The sequence below is a fragment of the Protopterus annectens genome, chromosome 11.part0, assembly GCF_019279795.1.
Source record: "Protopterus annectens isolate FY-2018-M chromosome 11.part0, PAN1.0, whole genome shotgun sequence".
In the NCBI taxonomy this organism is placed as follows: domain Eukaryota; kingdom Metazoa; phylum Chordata; order Ceratodontiformes; family Protopteridae; genus Protopterus; species Protopterus annectens.
Window position 1 is genome coordinate 343,122,331 of NC_056745.1, and position 26,331 is coordinate 343,148,661.

Sequence of the window (26,331 nt, forward strand, 5' to 3'; positions counted from 1 at the left end):
AGGACTAAAGCCCAGGATACTGTCCACCACAGTGAAAGTACTGAACCAGTACACTATACGGTACTACAGTGTTAGGTCATTATGAGAGTATGTTGAGAACTGTCTGCAAAGTATCCCACGCAATCCCTGCAGGCACAGTATAATCCCTGTTGTGGCAGACACAAAGCAGTTGGCCAGTTAGTACCCAACATGACACCCAACACACAACCATAAATGTGAGATATTGTTGAAGTTCACACACACACAAATATGTGGTGGACTTCAGAGTGCAACATATGGAAAGCTCACACTGGGCATGCTCGCACACTTTGATAAATGAGGCATATGTCAGACAACATGCCATGGAAAGGCTGAACTGGGCATGCTCACACACTTAGGCCATATCTCCATTTAGCAGTTGGCCACACATATCTGGTATTTGTACGTGTCAGTCCAGGAACCAACCACAACACAGCAATCTGCCCAGTGCACACAGTAAATGACTACAGAGACATAAGTGATATAGTGGATCCGTCATATGCAAACATCTTCCACAGATACACAAGTTGGTCATAGGAACAGGGAATGCTATGGCAATAAAGACCTGCAAACAGTAGAACAGCACAACAAATATTGTGCATCCGACAATTGAACATATGGGTGTAGAGGTCAATACTAGGCTTGTTGCCCTAGGGAATGACAGCTCAGCCAGATTGTGCTTGGCATCTGCATCCCCAGGACAGTAGGCTACTGTGCCACTGTAAAGTAGGTCACAGAAAGCAACATGTGAGGCTAGTGAGCTGTGCCTCTGTCAAGCAGGGGCACCGTGGAGGTCCCAGGGATTGAATGTGCTAAGCCACAGCCATGTTGTCGGTGTGTGCTGGGAGAGGGTTGCTGAGGATCTCTGACAGTAGGTGTCCGTCAATAACAGACTGAGGGGAGCCCTATCTGCATTCTCTGGACGATTCCACTGTCAACACTGTGTTGTAATGATTATGTGTGAATGAAGTGCCATGCCGGAACTGTTCACAGATGTCCTCCCTCTGTGGGCTACAGCTCTGCAATGTATTAGGTCACTCTGTCTGTTGTACGGCGCATATATGGCTGGTGTACAGCTGGCAGGTGTCTTGTTGTGGAGCAGTCATGGGTATATGTGGGATAGCATGATCAATGCAAACCGTACACATGCTCATAGAATGCAATTCTCAAGGATTATGCTGAGTGGCCAGTATAGTGCCCCAGCATGGGTCCTCTGAAGTCGTCCACCCCAGTCTTCACAAGTGTAGAGTCTGCTTGTGCTAAATACAGTTTGTGTGCAGTGACAACCTTGCCTGGGGGTGGAGATGGGATATGGATGTCCAGGGAAAGGTGGGTATGGTCAGATATCAACAATGGTGGTCTACCTCTGGTGTGGAACAGTGAGTACCCACGTTGCAGATGGACAGGTGCAATATGTATTCCCCCATGTGGCCGTGGTGTGTGGTTCTGCCATAGCACATGGACCCACAAATTGTAGTGGCTGTAGGGTAAAGTGGTAGAGGCCTGCGTAGTTCTCACACACAATATGCCTGTACCTGATGTTAACAACTGGAATGGTGTATGTGAACACCTGCATATCCTGGCACTGTTCCCAGGGAAGCTAAGTGTGTGTCCTGGATGTGAGTGTGGTGTTCTGGACTGGTTGTGTTGTGTGTTACAGGTCCTGTGGTCACAAAGCATGGTATAGAACATAACCTGCTAGTGCGATGTGCATATCTGACCCTGACGTAGGTGGCTGCAAATGCATATTATCCCCCACCTGACAGGTAGTACTACATGTACATACCTCTGTAGAAATAAAGATGTCAGCACCCTATAAATACTGCAGGTGCAGAACAGATGCCCAGTAATTCAGAGAGTGCGCTCTGCTAATGCGTCTCCCTCAAGTGTCATAATATAGTTAGGTAGGGGTTCGAATCCTGCAGATGCTCAGTGTGTGTGGGTGGGTCAGTGGGGTTTGTGTGTGTGAAAGGCTGTGAGAGGGAAAAGTCCCTTTTGGCAACTGGGAAAACACACTACAGGATACACATTCCCCTTTCTAAACACTGATGATGTCAGCACCCTATAAGTACAGCAGGAGAAGGGAAACCTCCCAGTAATGCGAATAGTGTGCTCTGCTAATGCGTCCGTCTTGAGTGTCATAACTTAGTTAGGTAGGGGTTTGAATCCTGTACATGCTCAGTGTGTGTGAAGGGGGTTAGTGTGTGTTCAAGACTGTATGAAAAAAGTATCCCTTTTGCCAACTAGGAGAATACACTACAGGATGCGCATTCCCCTTTCTAAACACTGATGATGTCATCACCCTATAAGTGCAGCAGGAGAAGAGAATCCTCCCAGTAATGCAAATAGCATGCTCCGCTAATGTGTCCGTCTCAAGTGTCGTAACATAGTTAAATAGGGGTTTGAATCCTGTACATGTTCAGTGTGTGTGGAGAGGGTTAGTGTGTGTTCAAGACTGTATGAAGGAAGTATCCCTTTTGCCAACTAGGAGAACACACTACAGGATGCACATTCCCCTTTCTAAACACTGATGATGTCAGCACCCTATAAGTACAACAGGAGAAGGGAAGCCTCCCAGTAATGCGAATAGCACGCTCTACTAATGTGTCTGACTCGAGTGTCATAACATAGTTAGGTAGTAGTTTGAATCCTGCAAATGGCAAGTGTGTGTGTTTGGATGGGGGGGTAGTGTGCGTGCAATTCTGTATGAGGGAAATGTCCCTTTTTGGCAACTGGGAGAACACACTACAGGATGCACATTCCCCTTTCTAAACACAGATGATGTCAGCACCCTATAAGTACAACAGGAGAAGGGAAGCCTCCTAGTAATGTGAATAGTACACTCCTTTAATGCGTCCGACTCGAGTGTCATAACATAGTTAGGCAGTAGTTTGAATCCTGCAAATAGTAAGTGTGCGTGTTTGAATGAGGGTGGTTAGTTTGTGTGCAATTCTGTGTGAGGGAAATGGCCCTTTTGGCAACTGGGAGAACACACTACAGGATGCACATTCCCCTTTCTAAACACAGATGATGTCAGCACCCTATAAGTACAGCAGGAGAAAGGAAACCTCCCAGTAATGCGAATAGCACACTCTGCTAATGTGTCCGACTGGAGTGTCATAACATAGTTAGGTAGTGGTTTGAATCCTGCAAGTGTGTGTGTTTGGATGAGGGGGGTTAGTGTGTGTGCAATTTTGTGTGAGGGAAATGTCCCTTTTGGCAACTGGGAGAACACACTACAGGATGCACATTCCCCTTTCTAAACACAGATGATGTCAGCACCCTATAAGTAAAACAGGAGAACAAAAGCCTACCAGTAATGCAAATAGCACACTCTACTAATACATCCAACTCGAGTGTCAGAACATAGTTAGGTAGGGGTTTGAATCCTGCAAATCCTCAGTGTGCGTGGAGGGGGCTAGTGTGTGTGCAAGTCTGTATGAAGGAAATATCCCTTTTGGCAACTAGGAGAACACATGACAGGATGCACATTCCCCTTTCTAAACACTGATGATGTCAGCACCCTATAAGTACAGCAGGAGAAGGGAAACCACCCAGTAATTTGAATAGCGCACTCTGCTAATGCATTTCTCCCGAGTGTCATAATATAGTTAGGTAAGAGTTTGAAACCTGTAAATGGCATGTGTGTGTGTTTGGATGTGAGGACTCTGTGTGTGTGTGCAATTCTGTATGAAAAACATGTGCTTTTTTGAAATCAGGGGATCACACTACATGATATACATTACCCTTTCCAAACAGTGATGATGACAGCACCCTATACATACAGCTGGAGAATAGAGCAACCTGCTACAGCGTCACTCTTAAGTGCCATAACATATTTAGGTAGGGGTTTGAAACCTGCAAGTGTGTGTGTGTTTGGATGTGGGGAGTTTGTGTGTGTGTGTGCATTTCCGTATAAAAAACATGTTAGTTTTGGCAGTCAGGAGATCACACTACCTGATGCACATTACCCTTTCAAAATACTGATGATGTCAGCACCCTATAAGTACAGTCAGAGAAGAGGCACTAACTAGTAATCCGAATAGTGTGCTTTGCTAATGCGTCTCTCTCATGTGTCGTGACTTAGTTAGGTAGGGGTATGAATCCTGCAAGTGTGCGTGTGTGTGGGTGGGGGTAGTAGGGTGTGTGTAAATGCAAGTGTGAGAGAACAGATCCTTTTGGCAAATACTACAATACACCAGATGCTGCATATTCCCCCAGTAAACACAGGGGATGTCACCACACTATCAGCACAGCCGAACAGGGCTAGTTGGCTAGTAATGCCAATAGTGCGCTCTGCTACTGTGTCTATTACCATTGTCAGAGTACAGATAGGTATGTTTTGGTAACCCACAACTGCCACGTGCAATGGCATTGCACACATGATGTATGTGTGTGACACATACACATAAATACCTGTGACCTGCAGTAGTTACCATGTCTGACACATGCCTCGAGTGGATAAATGGTATTTGCAATGTATACCAATATGACTGTGTCTTACTGTGCAGGGGCCGCACGCGGTATGTGTATATACAGTGTGGGTGTATATGGTAAAATACCTACAGCAGGTGATACACATCTGGTCTGGGCCATATAGTGTACATGTAGTTGATGTACAGGTGCTGCATGTTCCCACCTGTTGTGGTAGTGGTAACATGTCATTCCACTGCAATTCAGTGACCACATGCTGTGAACCCTTCAACTAGTATGTTGTAGCTACAGTAATGCTCACGCACAATGTTTGGCTGGATGCAGTCCAGCCATATAAAGACAGTTCTTGAGACTGTCATATTGCCAGTGTTGTTATGGAGGATAGGTGGTCTTCCTGTGTATGGGAGGGTTGTGTGTGCCAGGCTATGAACCAGATGGCAGTCTGACACACTGTTAGCTGCACATGATTAGGCCCTGATGCTTTGTGCTGTGCCAACAACCTGGAGGTGTGTGTATCTGTGGTGCCTTGGGATACCACCCCCCTGTCCATGTGTGTTACATGTGTAGGGGACGACAGGCATGGTATGGGGCATAACCTGTCAGTGATGGGTAACACCTGTTAGCCATGAATCAGGACTCTGGTACTGCACAGACATTGCAGTTCACCGTGCTGAGGACAGCATCCGGTGCATGCATCTTGCGGTGTACGCTGCTGTTGTTGTGTAGCAGCACTGTTAGTGTCCTAACCTGTGTGATACCTGCAGAGGTGGCTATGTAAACCGTGTCCTTCAGCATAAGGCAGTATGTGTGTATCAAGGAGCTTTGCCAATATACATCGGGCCATGGGTGTCACGTGCAAGATGACCCTTGCACATCATTGTGGCTTCCCTAGTATGTAAGCACACGTTGATAGCCAGTGGATACCCTATGAATGACATTGGAGACTGAGCATAATGTAGACATACAACACCCTTCCCACATATAGTGGTAGCATACCTGGTGAGGGTATGTTGGCAACCAAGATCAGGCTCATACTGGCCTGTGCCACATGCTGAGAGATCCATTCTATGTTCTCTATCATGTAGTCCAGGGAGGTATGTCTCAGGTCAGCCATACTGGCATGGTCAATGAGTGAGTCATATGTGTCCATGCCTCTGACTGACCTGTATGCATGTGTTCTGTGTTGGACCATAGTGCCCCTGAGGCATATCACTGTGGCCTTCACCAGATACAGCCTGTTGAGCGGGACCCCAGTGTAGCACCCAAGACAGGTACCTGACATGTCTGTAGCAGGTGTGTTGTGTAGCCCTACAGGCTGTGAGTGTGTGGCACATGGGATGTGTGTGCCATGTGTGGCATGTGCTCTGTTCTGACGGAACATATGCCTGTGTGCCAGCTGCGGAGGTGTGTGATGCTCAGGCAGGATGCTATTCTGAGTCCCCACGTATGCCCCAGTGTGTTCAGCAGGCTGTCAGTGCGTGTCAATGTCTGACTTGTATTGTAGTCACTGTAATATTTTTTATTTATTTATTTATTTATCTTACATTTGTTGACCGGGATAGTCCGACTGGATGCATGTCCATTTTCAGCGGAGGCCCGGGGAGAAAAGCTCCAAGGGTAAGCAGATACAGCATTACATAATACCAGCATTACATATTACAAACAGATTATTTACAGAGATTACATAAGTAAGCAAGTTAAACATGTTCCACAGGTTAAAGTTAGTCCTGAGCACAAGTCAGGATTAAATTAAATAACACAGTAAACTGGTTAACAGATTTTACACATTCGAGTTAGCCAGGCTTGATACATTGACATAGCCAGTTAAGTGACAAATGTTGTTTGAGTCAAGTGTTAAATTGACCTAAGGTGGAAAGTAAGGTAATATCAGCTGGAAGTGAGTTCCAGGATCTACTTACAGAGTTTGCAAAGAGAGAATCACCGGCTGTGTTATTAATTTTGCTAGTCTGAATTAGTAGTTTGTTAGAGGATCGAAGCGGTCTAGGATTGTTATAGGGAGTGATAATATTTGAAGTGCAGGAATATTGTCCGGATTATAGAGGATTTTATAGGGCATAATCAGTTGGTTATACTGTATTAGGCTAGGTAGTTCAAGCCAACCAAGCTGATTTAGATTGATGCAATGATGTATCCTAAAAGGCAGCCCAGTGGCAAACCTGGCAATGTGGTTGTAGCAAATTGAGTGTTTGTTAAGGACAGTCTTGTTCATATTCGAGAGTAGAGGGGATGCATACAGAAGGGTTGAAAGAAGGTGTGAGCGAGCTATGGCAATTTTAGCTGGAGGGGTTAGGAAGACTTTTATTCTGTAAAGTGACCCTAGTTTTTTATTGATGGTTTTGATAGTTTGGTTAACATGTAGGTCACATTTGAGATTATTGTTTATGATGACACCTAATAGTTTAGTAGATGGGTCAGGGGAGATTATTGTGCCATCATTTGATTTTATGGTAAAGGTGAAAGCGGTAGACCTACGTGTTGGTGAAATAACAGCAGTTTAGTTTTTTTGGGATTTAGGATCAGATGATGTTCAGAAAGCCAGTTTTCTATTGTACTAAAGGTGGTCTGGGTAGCTGACCATAACTCTACTGGAGATGTGGCTGAGCAAATCAGAGTAGAGTCATCAGCATATTGGATACAGCTGACTTTTGGAATGACAGTATAAAGGTCGTTAATGAAGATGGAGAACAGCAAGGGCCCTAGTATAGAGCCTTGTGGTACTCTGAGGGTGTTAGGTAGAAGGTTAGAGAGTTTGTTCTGCCAGAGGCCAGCCTGCTGTCGACCATGCAGGTAGGATTGAAACCATTGGAAGGCTCCAGTATCTAGACAGAATGTTTGCAGGGTGTGGATTACAAGTTGGTGATCAACCATATCGTATGCCTTGGAAAGATCCAAAAAGAGGGCTGAGGATATATAATTATTGTTGCAAGTATGGTTTATGGTGTTAGTAAAGGCTAGGAGGCCTGAAGTAGTGCTGTGATGAGGACGGAAGCCATGCTGAGTGTCTGCCATAAGGCGATTTTGGATTAGGTGGTGCATGAATTGTCTATGAATAAAGTTTCCATAATCTTTGCAAGTGGAGAGAGTATAGCTATTGGCCTATAACTGGAGAATTCAGTAGAGCTGCCTCCTTTGTGAAGTGGGATTACATAGGATATTTTCCAGATGGTGGGAAATTTAGATTCTACCATGGTTCATTTGATTAGTTTTGAGACGGGGTAAGCAATAGCATCAGCTGATTTTTGTAGGTACTCGGCAGGGAGTTGATCAGCAGAAAGTGTAGTGGGTTTTACTTTTTCAATCAAGGTACGGATAAGTGAAGTGGCGACTGGTTGGAAGCTGAACGTAAGTAGGTTTCTAGGGGTGCTACTTTCAGGACCAGGTGAGCTAGGAGGTAGATGGCTAGCTAGGGCTTGAAATGTCTCAGTAAAGAATTGGTCAAAACTATCAGAAACATCTTCAGGGGTTTTATCAATAGTAGCAGCAGGGATTGGGGTTGAAGTTTGTCCAGGATGTAGTATATATGACATGCCACCTGACAGGGTATGGCATTACTGGGTTCAGAGAGCTCAGTCCCCAGATTGGCTGTGTGGTGGCATCCCACACATGTGTTGTACATTCCTGGCAAAGGGTGATGGCTGACTGCATACATGTGGCAGCTGTGACATTGCCACATGACTCACATAAACCACAACTGGACCATAGAGGTGATTCCCAGGTTACCTTTGCACATGCTACCCTAGTAGTGTGATTGCCATGGTGAGTACCAACACATAGGGCCAATGGGGAACAACATACTGAAGGTGTGTATGTGTCGGTGAACTGCTACTGTTTCATAGCACTGGCATATATGACTGCACATGTGGGTAAATGTCAGGTAAGACATATGCAATGTGTCACAGGCAACGTACATGCATACAGGACAGACAGTGACGTTCTGTCATGTGTAAAGTTGACATACGTATCATACGCTATGCAGATGTCACTAGGAGTCTACAGAAGCACTGTAACTCTGCATTGCAGGTGTAAGCAGTGTTCCAGGGAACCCCAAGCGAACATGCATGCAAACAAAGCTACAGTAAGCAGGGCTGGAAGTAGTGCATTGTACAACAAAGAAGGGGTAACAATAACAGTAAGTAACAATGCAAATATGTAGGCACTATCAACATGTACCCAGGAATACACAGCGCAGATGCCCATGGTAGAACTGATATTATGTCATAGTTATTTGTGATTTGGATTACATTGGTACTGCACACATATCTACATGCGCAAACATCCACATTGCATAGTCGTTGTGGGCAACTTGACACCATTACTGTACATGTCCACCATTGCATATCACTACTTGCATTAGCTTCCCCCCTGTGCTACCCATGTATGCGGCTATCTGTTGACATCCTTACCACCGGCATGCAATTATGTGCAGCTGTTAGACTTTGGTATGTACTATGGGTGCAGATAACAATTCAGGACATTCATACAGTTACTGCATCAGGCATGCTGGGATATACACACAGTCATAGCAGCACACTGTACTGTTACATAGGTTCATAGGTTCATAGGTTCGTACTAGGCTATCTGCCTTAAGGCATTTATAAGCCTAGCCAGAGTGTATGTGGCTTACACCACCCCTTAGGATGAGAATACTACACCCTTTTAGGGTTTAGTTTACTATGCCTCTGTCTAGTAGTGACACAGAGATGACCCTCGGGGTAAACCTACGATCTCCCATCCACTCGTCGAGATTTCTCTTGAATAGAGTCAGTGCGGGGCTCTGCCTAATGATACTACTAATACACTTCTATGTAGTCACCCTGTGCATCAGCAACGTGTTTACCTGTTCCCGCAATGATGTTGGAGATTGCAGGAGGTGCCACAGTGTCATCATATGCACAGGGTGTGAATTAGGTATGCCTGAGTCAGCCACTGATACCACCAATTGACATGTGTGTGTATGTGTGTTGGTGAGGGGCAGCAGTACAGGGTGGGGCAGTGTTGGTGCAGTGTGTGCGTGTATGTGGTTGCCCTAGGTGTTAACATTTCGCATGTGTGTATGCACGCACACAGTTCCACCTCATGGCTGCCATATACAGGGGTTTGTGGACAGCCACAGACTGCACCTGGCAGGTCATACAGATCAGTGTCTGTGGGCACGGACACGGTACCTGTGCCTGGCAGGGGTGCTACGGACTGTATCCAGTACTAAGCCAGACTGGGTACTGTCATCAGAAGCGGGAGTGTGTTGACTGGACACAGGTCCCTGTTGGGACTGTCCAGAGCCATGTGCACGTGGTCTCCTGGGGCATTCCGATGACAGCACAGACCCATTGCTGGGGGTGCTGCTGGCACTATGGGGGCGTGCGCGGGCCTGTTGTCATCCGCGCCGACTGCCAGCTGCTGCTGTTGCTGGCATACGGCCACGTCGACGCCGCAAACGCCCACCATTGCCCTGGCGCATGGACATTTGGTTGTGGAACTGCTGTAATATGTCCCCACAGCGTCTGTCTATGACATCGGTGAAATTACGGATAGAATCCACGATGTCACGCATACTGTCAGTCATGGCTGTGCGACATGCTCTCAGCTCCCTCAGACCCTGTCTGGTGTACCTTTCCATACGTGACTGTGCCTGCATGACAGTCCGAAACATAGCTGAGGTTGACAGACCTCTTTGGGCACGTCACCCAGAGGCAGTACGCCCACGGATGCTCCCACAAGAACCCATGGGCAACTGTCTGTGTGGTACCATCGGAGGACCCTGCCCATGGCTGCTGTGTGGGGATGCATGTGCCACAGGTACCACATTACCCTGGTCTATGCCCACTGTATCCTGTCCATCACCTAGGGACAATGGTGACAAAGGATGTACTGGCAGGATGACTGTGCACAATGATGGGGTTGACAGCTGTGTACTGTCAATTGGCTGACCAATGGCAGACCCTGACACACCTTCCTGTACCATTACACAAATATCATCATTACCAGTACCTGTGGCACAAGATTCAGGTTCCCTGCTGCAGGACACCAGAGCAGCCCCAAAACCTGTGAGAGGAAGACAGGAAACACAGTTTACAGTCTCCAGACATTGTTACCAGTGATGCACTTATGCACACATGCACACATGGACACATGCACACATGCACACATGGACACAGGCACACATGGACACAGGCACACATGCAGACATGCACACGTGGACACATGCACACAGGCACACATGCACACATGCACACATGCACACAGGCACACATGCACACATGCAGACATGCACATGTGGACACATGCACACGTGGACACATGCACACATGGACACATGCACACATGCACACGTGGTCACATGCACACATGGACACATGCACACATGCACACGTGGTCACATGTACACATGCACACATGCACACATGCAGACATGCACACGTGGACACATGCACACAGGCACACATGCACACATGCACACATGCACACAGGCACACAGGCACACATGCACACATGCAGACATGCACACGTGGACACATGCACACGTGGACACATGCACACATGGACACATGCACACATGCACACGTGGTCACATGCACACATGGACACATGCACACATGCACACGTGGTCACATGTACACATGCACACATGCACACATGCACACATGCACATGTGGACACAGGCACACATGCACACATGCACACGTGGACACAGGCACACCTGCACACATGCACACATGGGCACAGGCACACCTGCACACATGCACACATGCACACCCCGCAGTATACACACAGAGCACTACTGAGTTACACTACTGTTACTAGCACTATCAGGACTATTATAGGTATTGTTAAACACACTCACCAGCATGGATGGCCTGCCATGCTGTAACCCCAGAGGGACCTGCAGAAATGATGAGATCAATATCAGTGGGCACAACTGTGCCATTGATAATGCATACGATACAGTGCAGTAGTACACCAGTTGCCTTTCACACGTCAACTGCTGATATTGCCAGTATCACACATGCACAATTACATACTATGATGACAGATACATACCATGGACACACCTTACACATGCATAAACTAACAGTGTACAGAACAGTCAAGTGTACATATGGCATATTACCTGCACGCTCCATGTCGTGCTGCTGTGTGGATCCAGCCTCCATCATGATGCAGGTTTACTGCTGTTGCTGTTCCGGGGCTGGAGCCACAACACTTAGGAGTAGCCCCTCCAGTCTGGTGAGGGGGGGATGTGTGGCCACCCCACCTCCTGTGGCAACCTGCTGCCTGTGGATATCTGATGCACGCTGATGGACACTTCTGATTAAATCACTGCAGTGATGTCATACCTGCTCATATGTCCTATTATGCGTGCCAATATCATTTACTCTACGGACAAGGTCTTGCCACAGTGCAGCCCTCTCCTGCTGATTCTAACTGGTGCGGGAAAACAGGATGTCATACTCCCGCACCAGGCTCTGGTGTATCTCCTCATCTTCCGCTGCATAGTAGGTGGGATTACGCTGACGCACCATCTCCCTGGAAGAGAACACAAACAGGATATCAGCAGACTATGTCAGCAATATATGGCACACATACTATACATGATACTCATGTGTAGTGATATACTACTACTCCCATATGGTGCATGTGTGTGTGTCGTGGTGGATACACAGGTACATGGCCAGATATCAGTGCTTAGCCAACACCTGTGCAACAATACCTGCCACATTCCACACAACATAGTAGCATGCCCCATCGGTCAGCACACGCTGACAGGCCCAATGCACAACCTCACTTTGGGGGTTCATCCCAAGGTATTGTATGTGGGACGCCATCCACTAGTGTGATGTGGACACAAGTTACTCGGCCTGGATATACATATCCCACCACCACCACCAGCACAGTAGACTACTTTGATATGTATGTGATTAGACAGTTATTCACTTGTTAGGACTGAGATGGTATCCATGCAGCACACTGGGCCAGTGGAAGCCACAACCCACACTGCTGACCCCTTTGCAAATGCTTACTATGGACATGCCACAGATTGCATGGAACTTGCACACACATTTCTAACCCAGACCCTATGCACAAAGGTTAGGCATCCTGTCCGGTGGACCCCAGACAGAGGCAGATTGTATAACAATAGCAGGAGGCTACTGCAGGACAGAGCAGATTCACATTAAGGGAAGGCATCTGTGGTCAGCACTGGCACTACGCTACGGTCCCTCATAACAATGGCCACGGCCTACTCTGGGAGGGAAATGGCCACAAACACTTTGGATAACCACAAGGCCTTCTTCAGTTATGTTACACATATGGACCAAATGCCTCAGATATGCTCTGTGTTAATACACACCTACTTAACATTCACCAAACACACAGATATTGGCAACATTCTTGCAGACAGGTTCGGTGCAAGTATCCCCCCTCCTTCTCCCCCTCCAGTTGAAATAGTTATCACAGCTGTATGTAACCTCCCTATCATCTCACATGTCCAGGTGAGGGCCACCCTCAGCAAAGCAGAACACACAGCATCACTGTGACCTCATGGTATCCCTGGATGTGTGCTACCTGCACTCCAAGAGGACATACAACCGCATATAACACTGATACTTTATCTTGGCTGTACTACAGGATATGTACCTGGACAGTGGCATACAGCAACAGTGGTCCCACACCACTAAGGAGGCACCTCAACTGACCCTGGGAACTACCACATCATATGCATAACTGGCCTGGTCTGCTAAGCTATGGAATTATGCAGTATGGGATGCATATGCAGTGATATCGGGTACCTGCAGACACTTGTTCCCAGCCAGTGTGCCTTTGTGATGGGCTGATCCTGCCTTTTGAAGCTGGCTGACCTTTCAAAGCAGTCACTACAGCCATTGCTGAGGGCAATGCACAGACAACTGCTGCCAGGATCATGGTCTAACACTGATTGACATGTAATGTATAGTCATCCCCTTTTGGTGGAACTACGTACACACAACATATCACATGGACATACCTATAGATACAGACCTATGACACATTTGGAGGGTTCACAGTATGCACACTATTAACCTGCTACTTTGCATTACCTGTGTTTGTCGCAGCTGGTTGCATTACCACTGCTTCTGATTCCTGCTGCTGCTGTCACTGCTGACAGCTTAGAGTCACAGTGTGTAGCGTGTTTTTTTTTCCTCTCTCAGTTTGTCTCTCTCCCTCTGTCTGCTTCCAGTCAGTGCAATGAATGTATTGCATGTGTGGAGTGTTAGTACAGGATGCTTTTTTTGTAGGTATCTGCATAGGTCCATGTGATGGCCTCTGCACCAATTGTAAGCCAGCATTTGCTAATTGCATACAGCCAGTTGTGTACTGATTGCAGTTCCCACTGTGATTTCAGGTTAGTGCTATAAAAGGGTATGTGAGGTAGGCGTTGCCCTTTCAGATTGTAAGGGCGGGGACCATGCTGGTATGCTGTGGACACTGTTCTGTGAGTGTAAAGGTTAGTATCTCTCTCATGATTCAGGCTGTGTTGTAGATTCACATTTCTCCATTCCTCTCTCCTGTTCCCTGTAGTAAGTGTGTATGCACAATGACACCTACAACTATATATAGATATATATATTATATATATATATGTACATATACATACATTCATTTATATATGTACATTAACTGACATTATTACCTACAAGCTACCAACTAGCATGGCTGTTTCTGTTCACACACTACTATTATGGGAATCCAGTAGTTTTGACAGTAATTCTGCATGACATGCTTTGGGTACTACACATCCTATATTCCCTTTACATTCATCCCTACTATTACATGTTATATTTATTTTAGCACAATGTTCTTGTATAAGAGTCATGGCTTAGTGGTAGGTCATATAGACTACTGTTTCCAAGGTCCTGGGTTCGGGACTGACAGTGGGATTTTATTTTGCTTTTGAACTGAGTACAGGACCTGTCAATCAAAGTGACTAAGGCACTTTTAAGCAGTTGTAACTGGGTTAGCGCTGGTTTGCGTGGAGCTCACGCATGCACACTGGCGGTTAGCTCCGCGCACACACGCGCACACCCACTTACAACCGCTTAACAGTGCTTACTCTGGCGCACACCTGCGCTATTTTCTTTGAAAGAAACGAAAATGGGGAGACAGAAAAGTGGTGAAAAAGGGGTCACAAAGAGGGTAAGACAGTAGGGAAACAAGCTTGGGATTTGCAGGAGGGATGTAGGTAAGACCCATAGATGCCCATTTCTTCATCAGCAACAGCTGTGCATATGTATGTAATTTGGTGTGACATTTGAAACCTTCCACCCCTGAGAGAGGTGTCAGGACAACAATAATACTTGTTGTACAGCCAATTGTAATTGATAGTTTCCATGTCCAGCAGACATGTGTGCGGAATGGGCAGCTATGCATGGGGCATAATTTTTTTGTGGGTACAGAGTGCCTTTTTTTTTTTTCAGGTGAGAGTGGTATGTCAGGTGAAGGAAGTCGGTACAACTGGGGAGGTAGGTTGGGTAGGTAAACAGACAAGACAAACAAGACGCATACAGGGGCGGTGTATGATACATGTGGGGTGGTTACACAATTGACAGGGACAGAGGTTTGGCTATCCAGAGCCCATGAGCCCACAGATGGCAACAGTGGAACTGATATCCCCACCCATAGGCAGTTGCCACTGTTCCTTCACTGCTCAGGATGGGGCTGTGCTGGGGGCTGTGTAGGCTGGGCAACAGGCATGCCCGTAAGTTGTGCCACCCCGTGTTTCAAGCTGGCGTAAGGGCTCGAGAACAGAGTCCCGAATATCCCTATGCACCACAGTCCGGACGCTACGGAGGGTGAGTGGTGGTTCTCCTCCGGCCACACTTGCAGAGGGGGTCGAGCCCCATCCCCTGCAGCGCTTCCACCCGCAGGTGGCACAGGGTCACTGGAGGAGGGTCCAGACTGGGCACTAGTGCCAGATGCACGTGCTAGCTGAGGTGGGAGAGGTGGGTCCACTGGAACCCGCCTTCCCTGTCGTCCTATGTTTTGCATTATGTCATGACAGTTTGGGTTAGTGACATATAATACCATTCACAATTAGTTGTAACAGCATGCATTAGTATTCCCATTAACTAAACACCCAGATATTCACACCATTGAACAGTGAGCATAACACATGCATAATTTGAACAGCAATACACAGTCCAACAACATGCAGGGTTGATTGATGGCAACAGGCCATCAGGTTTGGATGTATGAACAGGGCAGATGCATCAACGGACATGCAAATATATATGACCCAACAGGACAAACGTCCAGGGGTGTTAATTGTGATTGCACATACCATTTTCACGTGGAATGGGTTATATGTGGTTATAGGGTGGGGTGAAGAAAATAATATTAACACCTTCAAATACCAATACATATGCTGTACATTTCTAATAGCTGCACATATATACACACTACTGTTCTAACTACAGTTTCCTATATGATAACTATTTCAACTTGGTGATAGGACTGTTACTGCAACATCAATATACATTTTATTGTTCTTCATACACATTCATATCTGGCTTTGTTCAGCTACATCATCCTGCTACATTTGCTTTATATAGCTGTAGACAAGTGTGGATGTTTGCTATATCAGACAATCATACTATCTGCGTATTGCAGACTGAGAGCAACATATCCAGATTTTGGGATACACATTCCAGATGCAGCAACACTTTGAACAGATTTCGCTGTTTGGTTTTGATTCTCACATGCATTTCATTCTGTCTTGACTGCAGTATACTTTATTCAGGGGTTATTACTACTGTATTGCTGGATTGGGTTATATGTGGTTATAGGGTGGGGTGAAGAAAATAATATTAACACCTTCGAATACCAATACATATGCTGTACATTTCTGATAGCTGCACATATATACACACTACTGTTCTAACTACAGTTTCCAATATGATAACTACTTCAACTTGGTGATAGGACTGTTACTGCAACATCAATATACATTTTATTGTTCTTCATACACATTCATATCTAGCTTTGTTCAGCTACATCATCCTGCTACATTTGCTTTATATAGCTGTAGACAAGTGTGGATGTTTGGTATATCAGACAATCATACTATCTGCATATTGCAGACTGAGAGCAACATATCCAGATTTTGGGGTACACATTCCAGATGCAGCAACACTTTGAACAGATTTTGCTGTTTGGTTTGGATTCTCACATGCATTTCATTCTGTATTGACTGCAATATACTTTATTCAGGGGTTATTACTACTGTATTGCTGGATTCATGACACTTTCTCACACTCTCTCACTTATTTTCATGTTACTATTCAGGATGGTACTTACTTCTAGGCTTTATTGACATGTTTTACCTGTAGTTATTACAATCCTTTCCAGCAGTCTCACTTCTGTCATGTTTCAGTATTTCAACAGGGATATATTTCACACATGTGATTTCATCATCTTCTGCAGCTATACTTTTTAACCTGCTGCAGGTTGTGTACTATTTTCTTACAGGTGGGGCATTTATATTTCAGAATTTATGTCAGACATTTTCATTTCTCTGTTTGGCTTACAGGCTGCAAAACACTTTTGTAATCAAGCAATACTTGCAAACACTTTCACACTGTTGCTTGCACATTTTATTCCTTAGTGACTACACTGCACTCTTTTGCTGACTGTCATACTTTTATATTTCTTTACAGTTACTGGTAGTGGATTACTGACCTGCCTGGTGGCACAACCGCACCAGCCTATCACCATAGGCTCTGCGGTTCGGAGAACGGACACCTGCAGCTGTAATATAAATGAAGTAATATTGGAATACACATCTCCATAATATCAGCTAGTTTAATTTCTTACATACATAATTAAATGTAACTTACTCAGTAGTGTGGCATTGGGCATTTGCCGGGCCTCCTGTGTCCAAAGGTTCAATTGGTCCTGCTTTTGCATCTCTTCAGGTCCACATGGTGGTGATGGACCTGCTCACCAGTCCTTGGAATCCCTGTGGCACTGGTGAGATCATGAGCCAACCGGTCCCACACCTCAGCCCTGTATGCTCCCCACAGGACCTGGCCCTGCATGAGTTGGGCCTCAGAATTGTGGACTGGGAGCCAGACCATGTACCTGGACTCCTCAATGCCCCACCTCTGTGCTCGAAAGCAACTACCCTCTCCTCCTCCTGTCATTCTGCCTGCAGTTCAGTTCTACAATCGTTTATGCTGTGTATTCCCACCTATGGGGCTTATATAGTCCGTTTTTCCCGCACATATCTGTGACTGGCCATTTTGGAATTGTATCAACTTCACTAAACCTGCATTGTCATGCTCCAGTTTGTATTCATTCCTATATATTAGCTATTATTGCATTTATAGGTACTGCTGTCATGGCTTAGTGGTTCAGTACCTTGACTATGGTGTATAGTATCCTGGGTTCGAACCTGGCCACTTCTTTTTATTTTTTATGACTGTCTAGACAAGCTGAGGGGTGTGTCTGTGTAAAGGCAGTTTTGATACGGCTTGCTCAACGTTGCCCGTCGGTTAGCTTGTTTGCACAGTGCACAGCTCCGCGCAAACGGGGTACGCTGGTTTAAGCCTCATTTGGCTATCGGCACGCATATTACGCTCAGCTCAGTTAGGGGCACATAGATTTAGCGTGTTAAACAACTAGTCAGCTACGGGCACTCATTTTGCACCAGTTAAACCACTGCTCACCTACGGGCAGATGCACTCACCCTGTTAAACTGTAGCTCAGCTATGGGCACATCTGGCATTTTTTATTGTTTTGTTACCTCATATTTCTTCAATATGAATGGGCTACTTCATTGCATTTTACATAAAATGTGATTTTATGTGTACATATTTGTCAGGGACTTGTTTCATGCTTATTTTGCTAAAAATAAAAATTGGTGTTGTGGGGGCTCAAACCATGAATGCCTGCTCTTCAGCCAACATCTCTACCACTACGCTATTGCTTTTTGGCTTACTTTGCATATTTAGTTCTTATATGCTTTCCCACTGACTGCTAACTGTAGCTGCGCTAAGGGCACGCCCGCTCAAACGAGCGCACTCACGGTTAAACATCTTTACAATTTAAAAAAAAAAATTATGTGATGTTCATTTGTACATTTTATGTTTGTAGTCTGTGGGGACGTGTTGTGTTGTGTTTATTCACATTTCCATGGACTCTGGCGTGGGTGTTTACTTTGGACACTTTTACTCTTCTGGGGGCGTGTCCGCTTACAGGGCTCGGCCTACGAACACGCCCCCTACTGTCTTACACGGACCGTGTTAGCCTTAGGTGTGATTCAGCATGCTCTCATGAATATGCAGAGCATGCTGACATCACTCCGTTTAACTGCAGCCTCCGTGTATGAGTTATAACTCTTACACGGAGGCTTCGTGAATCCTGCCCATTATTTCCAAATATTGGAAAATATTTGATGTTGACCCTGAATTATCAGGGAAATTTGGTATTGAACCGCAAGTGGTTTACAAAAGAGACACTTCCCTTAAAGGACTGCTTGAAAAGCAAAAATTTGACACCCACAATGGTGGTACTTTTAAGTGTGGGAGGTGTGCCCAATGCCCTTATGTTATGGACAGAGAAAAAAATCAAGCTCAAAAATTTTGGATATATTTCCAGTTCAAAAAGGATGCACTGTTACACTAAAGGGGTTGTGTATTTGGCCTTGTGTAGATTCTGTGCAAGTTTCTATGTAGGTAAAACTAAGAATGCCCTAAGGTTAAGGATTTATCAACATTTATATGATATCAGAAATAAAAATGAAAAGAATGCACTATATAAACATTTGGTTAGTGAACCTACCCATTTCTTCCTGTTCTTTATTTTGGAACAGGTAGATCTGGGACCTCATGGAGGACCCTTGAATGAGTATTTGGAGTTTGTAGAACTCAAATGGCAAATTAGGCTTGATGCTTATCATGCTCCTGGGATAAATGATAGAATTTCTTTATCTTCTCTATTGAAATTAAAATCTATGTTTTTTATTTAGTTATATACACTGTTTAGGGATGTTTTAAACTTTTTACATGTATTATTGTTTTATATTTGGCTTGCATTAAGTATTTGCAGCCTTGTTAATGGGGAAATGATGTCAGTTATTTGTGATTGGGTAAGCAATGTATTTAAACAGGTGCTAATTGCAGTATTTTTGTATTCTGAGGAAGTCATCTACCAGACGAAAGTGCTTAATACTGCTGTGTTTTCTTGCACTGCTTTATCTTGGATGAACATTGTCTGCATTTTTTCTGGATTTGGAGTTTTCTGCTTATAAAGGATTTACCATCTACCAAGCGTCGCTTTTGTCTTGCAACAGCTGCCTTTTATTTTTCATTGTTTGTAAGACTCTATCTGTTTCCCTATTCTGTAAATTAGTGTTTAGACTTACACTTTAATAAAATTATTTCAGTTATGTTTTATTTATACTTTCTCCTATGGTTCTTATAAATGTGAGAAAGTTAGCATTGTTTTTTTTCAAACTGGTTTGATTTGAAGGTAAACGCATATCAAGTTACTATCTTTGACATGATTGCCTGTGGGTTATTGAGAAGGGTACAGAATCCCCCATATCTAGAAATAAGACACACACACACACACACACACACACACACACACACACACACACACACACACACACACACACACACACACACACACACACACACACACACACACACACACACACACACACACACACACAATCTCACACAGGTGCAGACATGGACACATTCATACTCTCAAAATAGTTATCCTTGTTCAGCATATTCTTTCCTAGTTAATTTTAGTAGAACAGTTACGTTACTGTGGTATCTCCATGACCATTGTTTAGTTCCTAAATATGAACCATATTTTCTATGGTTATCAACATTTTGTATTGTTATGCTAAATACTGCTAGGCTGCTATTTTGTGGTAAAATTTAAGCTACACAAATGCAATTATATATTTTAAATATGTATATAAATTATATATGGAGGTGTATCCATATTCATCAAGCATACCCATATCTCCAGGTTAGTAGCAAAGTATGATGCCCCAGAGATCATCCATGCGCAACTATCATCAGGCAAAACCACATTTCAAGTCGTAGCTGGTTATAGATCACCCACCATGTCCCAAGATGCTCACTCTGCATTCCTTGAGACACTGGAAAATATAAAGGTCCTACCCAACACCATAATCTTGGGTGATTTCAACTACCCTGGTATAGACTGGGTGAACTACCAATGTTCCAACTCCTATGCTCAGCAATTCATAGAATTTATAAATTCAAATGCCCTTGAACAACTAGTATGTTCCCCCACTAGAGGGGACAACATATGGGATTTAATCATCACAAATATGGGCGCCCATTGTACCACACCCATTATCACTCCCTCTTTGGTCAGATCCGACCACAAACTGATAACCCTGGACATCCTCACCCCTCCACCTCCCCTAGTCAAAGAAACCATAGTCAAAAACCTTTACAAAGCAAACTTCAAACTACTCGCATCCGAAGTGGAAAGCTTCACTATTCCCTTGCAGAAGGATAATGATATCCAGGATGTGGAATCCTACACCAAGGCACTCTATATGCATTTTCAGGATTGCATGGACCGTGCTATACCAAATAAAACCAAGACTCCTTCCTCAAGCAAGAAGAAACCAGTCTGGTAGACCCTGGCCATAAGCAAACTTTACAATAAAAGGAGGAGACTTATACAAAAAAAGGCCAAATCTCAAGTAGAAAAATCATCCCTGATCAGCATTAGTAAGAAATTGAGGGCCCTCATCAAGTCAACTAAAGCTAATTTTGAAAAGAAAGTTGCCAAGGGTGCCAAGGATAACCATAAGGCCATCTATGGCTATGTCAAAAACCTAAATGGCAATGCTCAGGTCTGTTCTGAGCTAGTACAAAATGGAACAAAATACACTGACCCTTCTGACATTGCCATCATCTTGGCTGACAGGTTCAGTTCAAATTTCTCTCCCCCCCTCCACCACCTACAGGGCCTATTACCATTCCAGGGGATTGTGTAAGTCCAATTATTACTGATACATTGGTTAACAAGGCTCTATCTAAAGCTAAAAACACTGCCTCCATGGGACCAGATGGTGTCCCAGGCGTTGTCATACATGAGCTCCAAAAGGAATTAACCCCGCATCTTAATACCCTGTTCAGTCTCAGCCTTTCCACAGGATATGTGCCCATAGAATGGAGCACGGCAACAGTGGTCCTGCTACACAAGGGTGGGGCCACAACTGACCCTGGGAACTACCGACCAATAAACCTGACCAGTCTGATCTGTAAGGCTATGTAGTGAATCATTATAGAACTCATAAATGGAGAGATTAGGAACCTCCAGTCACTGGACCCCACACAGTTCAGCTTCGTCAAGGGCAGATCATGCCTCCTAAACCTGGTGGATTTCTTTGAGACAGTTACTCAGGCTATAGATAAGGGAAAGGAGGTACACACAGCTTACCTTGACCTTGCTAAAGCATTTCACACCATTCCCCATTCAGGTGTTATTGATAAGCTCACCAGCCTGGGCATAAACCCTTATGTCACAAGATGGATCACAAAGTGGCTCTCAGACAGATCCCATAAAGTAAGAGTAGCGGGATCTATGTCCGAATCCAGACCAGTAATGAGCTGTGTGCCTCAGGGCTCTGTCCTGGGGCCCCTCCTTTTTGGCATACACTTCTCAGAAGTACAGGCAAGCACGGAAGGGCTGTGGCTGACTAAGTTTGTGGACGACTGCAAACTGGGTGCTATAATAGAGTCTCTGGTTGACATGTAGATCCTCCAGAAGGGCCTAAATGAGACTGATGCATGGTGTCAAAGCCATGGTCTCAAGCTAAATGCAAAAAAATGCGTAGTAATCCCCTTTGGAAAAAAACAGAGTACCCGCAAACTACAACATAGGAGGTAATCCCCTGAAATCTGAAGAAGAAATAAGGGATCTAGGGACCCAAGTAGATAGTCAGCTTTCCTTTGATAACCATGTTGCCAAAGTTGTTAGGAAATCCTTCTATGTGGCCCATCTGATCACAAAAGGGTTCGCATCAAGATCTAAGGATGTAATGCTGCCCCTCTACTCTTCCCTCATCAGACCCATTATTGAGTACAATGCACCAATTGGAATGTACCTGGCTAGACATCTCCAGCAGCTGGAGAGACCACAGAGGTACCTAACTAAGAGGATTACTGGCCTCAAACAGTTGCCCTATGCAGCATGATTGAAAAAGCTAAGACTGTTCTCTGTTGCATACCGCCTTCTCAGAGGCGATCTCTTTCTAACGTACATAGCCATGTCCAACCCAGAATTGTTGAGCATGCTCCATCTTAGCAAAACCAAATCTACTCGAGCTACATGCTCTAGGGATATAAACCTCAACTCAACAATGAATAGAACATGTTGGAGGGATAGATTCCCTTCGCAGAGACTTCCCTTACTATGGAACAGGATCCTGATCTACATAAGACAAAGCCCCTCACTATCACTCTTCAAGAGGAACCTTGATGAGTGGATGAGTAACAGAAAGTTCACACCAGGGATCACACCAACAGCACTACTAGATAGGGGCCAAGGGTACTAGCTGCTAGTACAAGGGTCTAGGGAACTACTAAAGGGATGGTGAATACCGCACAACGTGGCTGGGCTAATATATGCCTTCGGGCAGATAGCCCAGTACTAACCTATGAACCTATGAACCTATGTATATATTTTCTGAAACAAAGCATGAGCAGCAGAACGTATATAAATTAGATACACTAAGTAAATTAATGTTGTTTTACTGCTGCCCTTATAAACAGAACTAGCTCAGTATAATTATATAGTTACATGTCCTGCAACTTTTTATATTGTACAACTTAATAAATATAAACTGGAATCGTGTTATAACAAGATTGCCACGTTTGCTACAGACTCCACAAACAGGTCCCATCATTGTCATTCCCTAATGCAACTCAAGTGGCTGGGGCTTCCTCAGCTACTACGACTAATCATTCCCATTCACTCTTTTATCCCAAACCCCTTTCTTATTTTTTGCAAAATATATGCTGATCATGATTGTTTGAACAAAATTTCATCTCTTCTTAGATTCCAAATTTCCCCAAAAAATCAAAAAAAAAAATTAAAATCACATTTTCCCCATTTTTCGTGTTCATAAAACATAAACCATAAACACATTAATATCTTTAATATTATTAATAGCCGATTAAGTTTTTCTTTACCTGTAGAATACCAAACCTTTTTAACCCTCTCATATGCTAAAAAAAAAAAAAAATTCAGTTGTTTCCAAACTTTGACAATTTAAACATACCCCGGGATTCATGAAGCTCGGCGCAAGGCCGGTGTAAGGCTTGCGCCGGCGGTGCAGTGAATAGTTGGCGTAGCAGCGCCATATGCATAGTAATGAGTGCGCGCCGCAACCACAGACACGTGCATAGGGCACGTGAGCGAGCCCAAGTAGGATGCGCCCGAAGGCGTGGCCAAGCCGGCAGGCGATGAGCAACCTAAAGTGCTGACTTCCACAGTCCGCCTGTAATAGTAACCGAACCAGCCAGGGCCCGTGGAGAATGAAACGTACGCAGACTATGCAACATAGTACCCATTCCAACAAAACGGAGAACCAAACATTAACCCACGAAGTCCTAAGTGTACCCGTCCAAGGAACAAAGGATACGAGTAATACCGTGTCCGTCCCGCAATGCACTGTCAGTGGGCATACCCAGTGAAGGTCTACCGCAGCATGTCAGCGCACCGCACCGACATAGAAGTAGTGACATGGGCATGGTCACCAGCAGTAGTGAGAGTACACAGCCGGGTAGCCGTGTCGATATAACAACAAGAAGGAAACAAGATACCCTAAACACAGGCAAACATGTGCATAGCAACATGTACCACACCCAGCAACGTGCTCGTCGCATACACATAGGATGGCGTATGTCTAAGTGTAATATCCAGAAGCAGAACTCATGCATGCAAATGTAATACACAACAGCCCCGTCATAGCATGTAACCCGCACCCGCATTGCGACCGTGCACCCAACCCAGCTAGCAGCCTTGCGCAGCTACACACCTACACACGATGGGCATACCTGAAATGTGGTAAGAAGTATTGTCCTAGGCAGTGCCACGTGGGCAAATATGTACCCCACATGTTAACAACCCGCCCCAGGTACAGATATCCAAATGGCTGCATGTGAATGTGTCGGCAGAATGTGTACATCCCACATGTGGTATGGACCTGTCGAAACCCCATAGGCGTGCACACGCCACGGTGCCCATAACTGTACACATCTGGACAAGGCGGTATGTTCAGCCACCGATGATTAGCTATGCAGACATGTCAAACACAACACATATAGTGGAACATCTGCCTACCAAACAGGACGCCCTAACAGGGTGCCACAGGCACAGAAGGGGAAGGTGGGACATCACATGTTGAGAGTAGCGTTGCCGGATGGCCAAACACCCACGGCCAACACAAAGGACGGAATAACATGCATATGCCTGGATGGATGGGTATGTCATAGCATGGGAATAGGCCAAGCCATCCACCATAATAGCCATGTGCACCACATACAAACAGCCAGTAACACACAGTAGTAATGCATGAAGGCATACACGACTGTGGGAATAGCACAGGACATATGGCACATGCCAAGTGTAGATGCATGACACAAAAGTCCAGGATGGGGCCCCCTGCAAAGAGGAACATGTGCCAACCCCACCTCCCACAGATGTACCGGCAGTGAAAACACATGCCAAACACACACCAACACCACCGTCCATCCCACGACAGCAACGGAGGCTGGTCAAAGACCACCATGACGCGCGCACAAACAGGGACACGTGTAACCATTGCCTTAACACCCCCCCTTAGGCCAAAGAATAATAGAATGGACATATGCATGTAATGCTGTGAAGGATGTGTGGTAGTCCTCAGTATCACAGAGGTAGGTACACAGATACACTGTAATCAACCGTGACGTATGTGCACTGTAGACAGCATACCTGCAGGTAATACAGAGTTCAATCACGTGCCACAGAAATATACACATGAGAAAGAGGATAGGGGATAGACGAGTGTGAATGGGACAAACTATGAACATAGGTTCATAGGTCCATAGGTACAGAGTAGGCTATCTACCCAAGGGCAGCCATAACCCTAGGCCATAGTTAGGTTTCCTTTGCCAACCCTCCGGTCTGGAGATAAATGCCTATTATATTGCTGTACCTCTGTCAAGCAGTGACAATGATGTAATCCCTGGGGTATATCTGCAACCCCCCATCCAACGGACAAGATCCCCCTCGAACAAGGCTAGCAAGGTTCTCTGCCTCACATGTACTGTGATGTAGATCCACAGCATAGTGAGTGTCTGGGTGATGTATGTGTCACTCCAACACATTCTATTAATGACCGTGTCAAGGTTCATGTCACCTGCCCTTGTGGTTCCGAGGGATGTAGATCCAGTAGGTGAAGCATAGTCATCAAATATGGGTCGACATGGCCTCGTATGTCAGGCACAGGTCAACACTGAACAAGAGGTATGTGACTGAATGGAGCAGGAGTCCTTACAGTGGGGCAGCACAACACATATCCCTGACACCCTGCATCTGTCTGACGATTAACCTATGGGGCCTTCCCAGCTGCTGTAGGTGTCGGGTCAGATACCTTCCAAATGGGGCAACGTACTCAATCATAGGTGTAACGAGTAATGAGTACAAGGAGACGATGACCTACCCCGATCTAGATGTGAATCCCTGCACGATCAGGCGGGCAATGTAGAAGTTCTACCGAACCATGATAGCAACGTGTGTGCCGAACGAATGGTGACTGACAACCTGGGTCCCCAT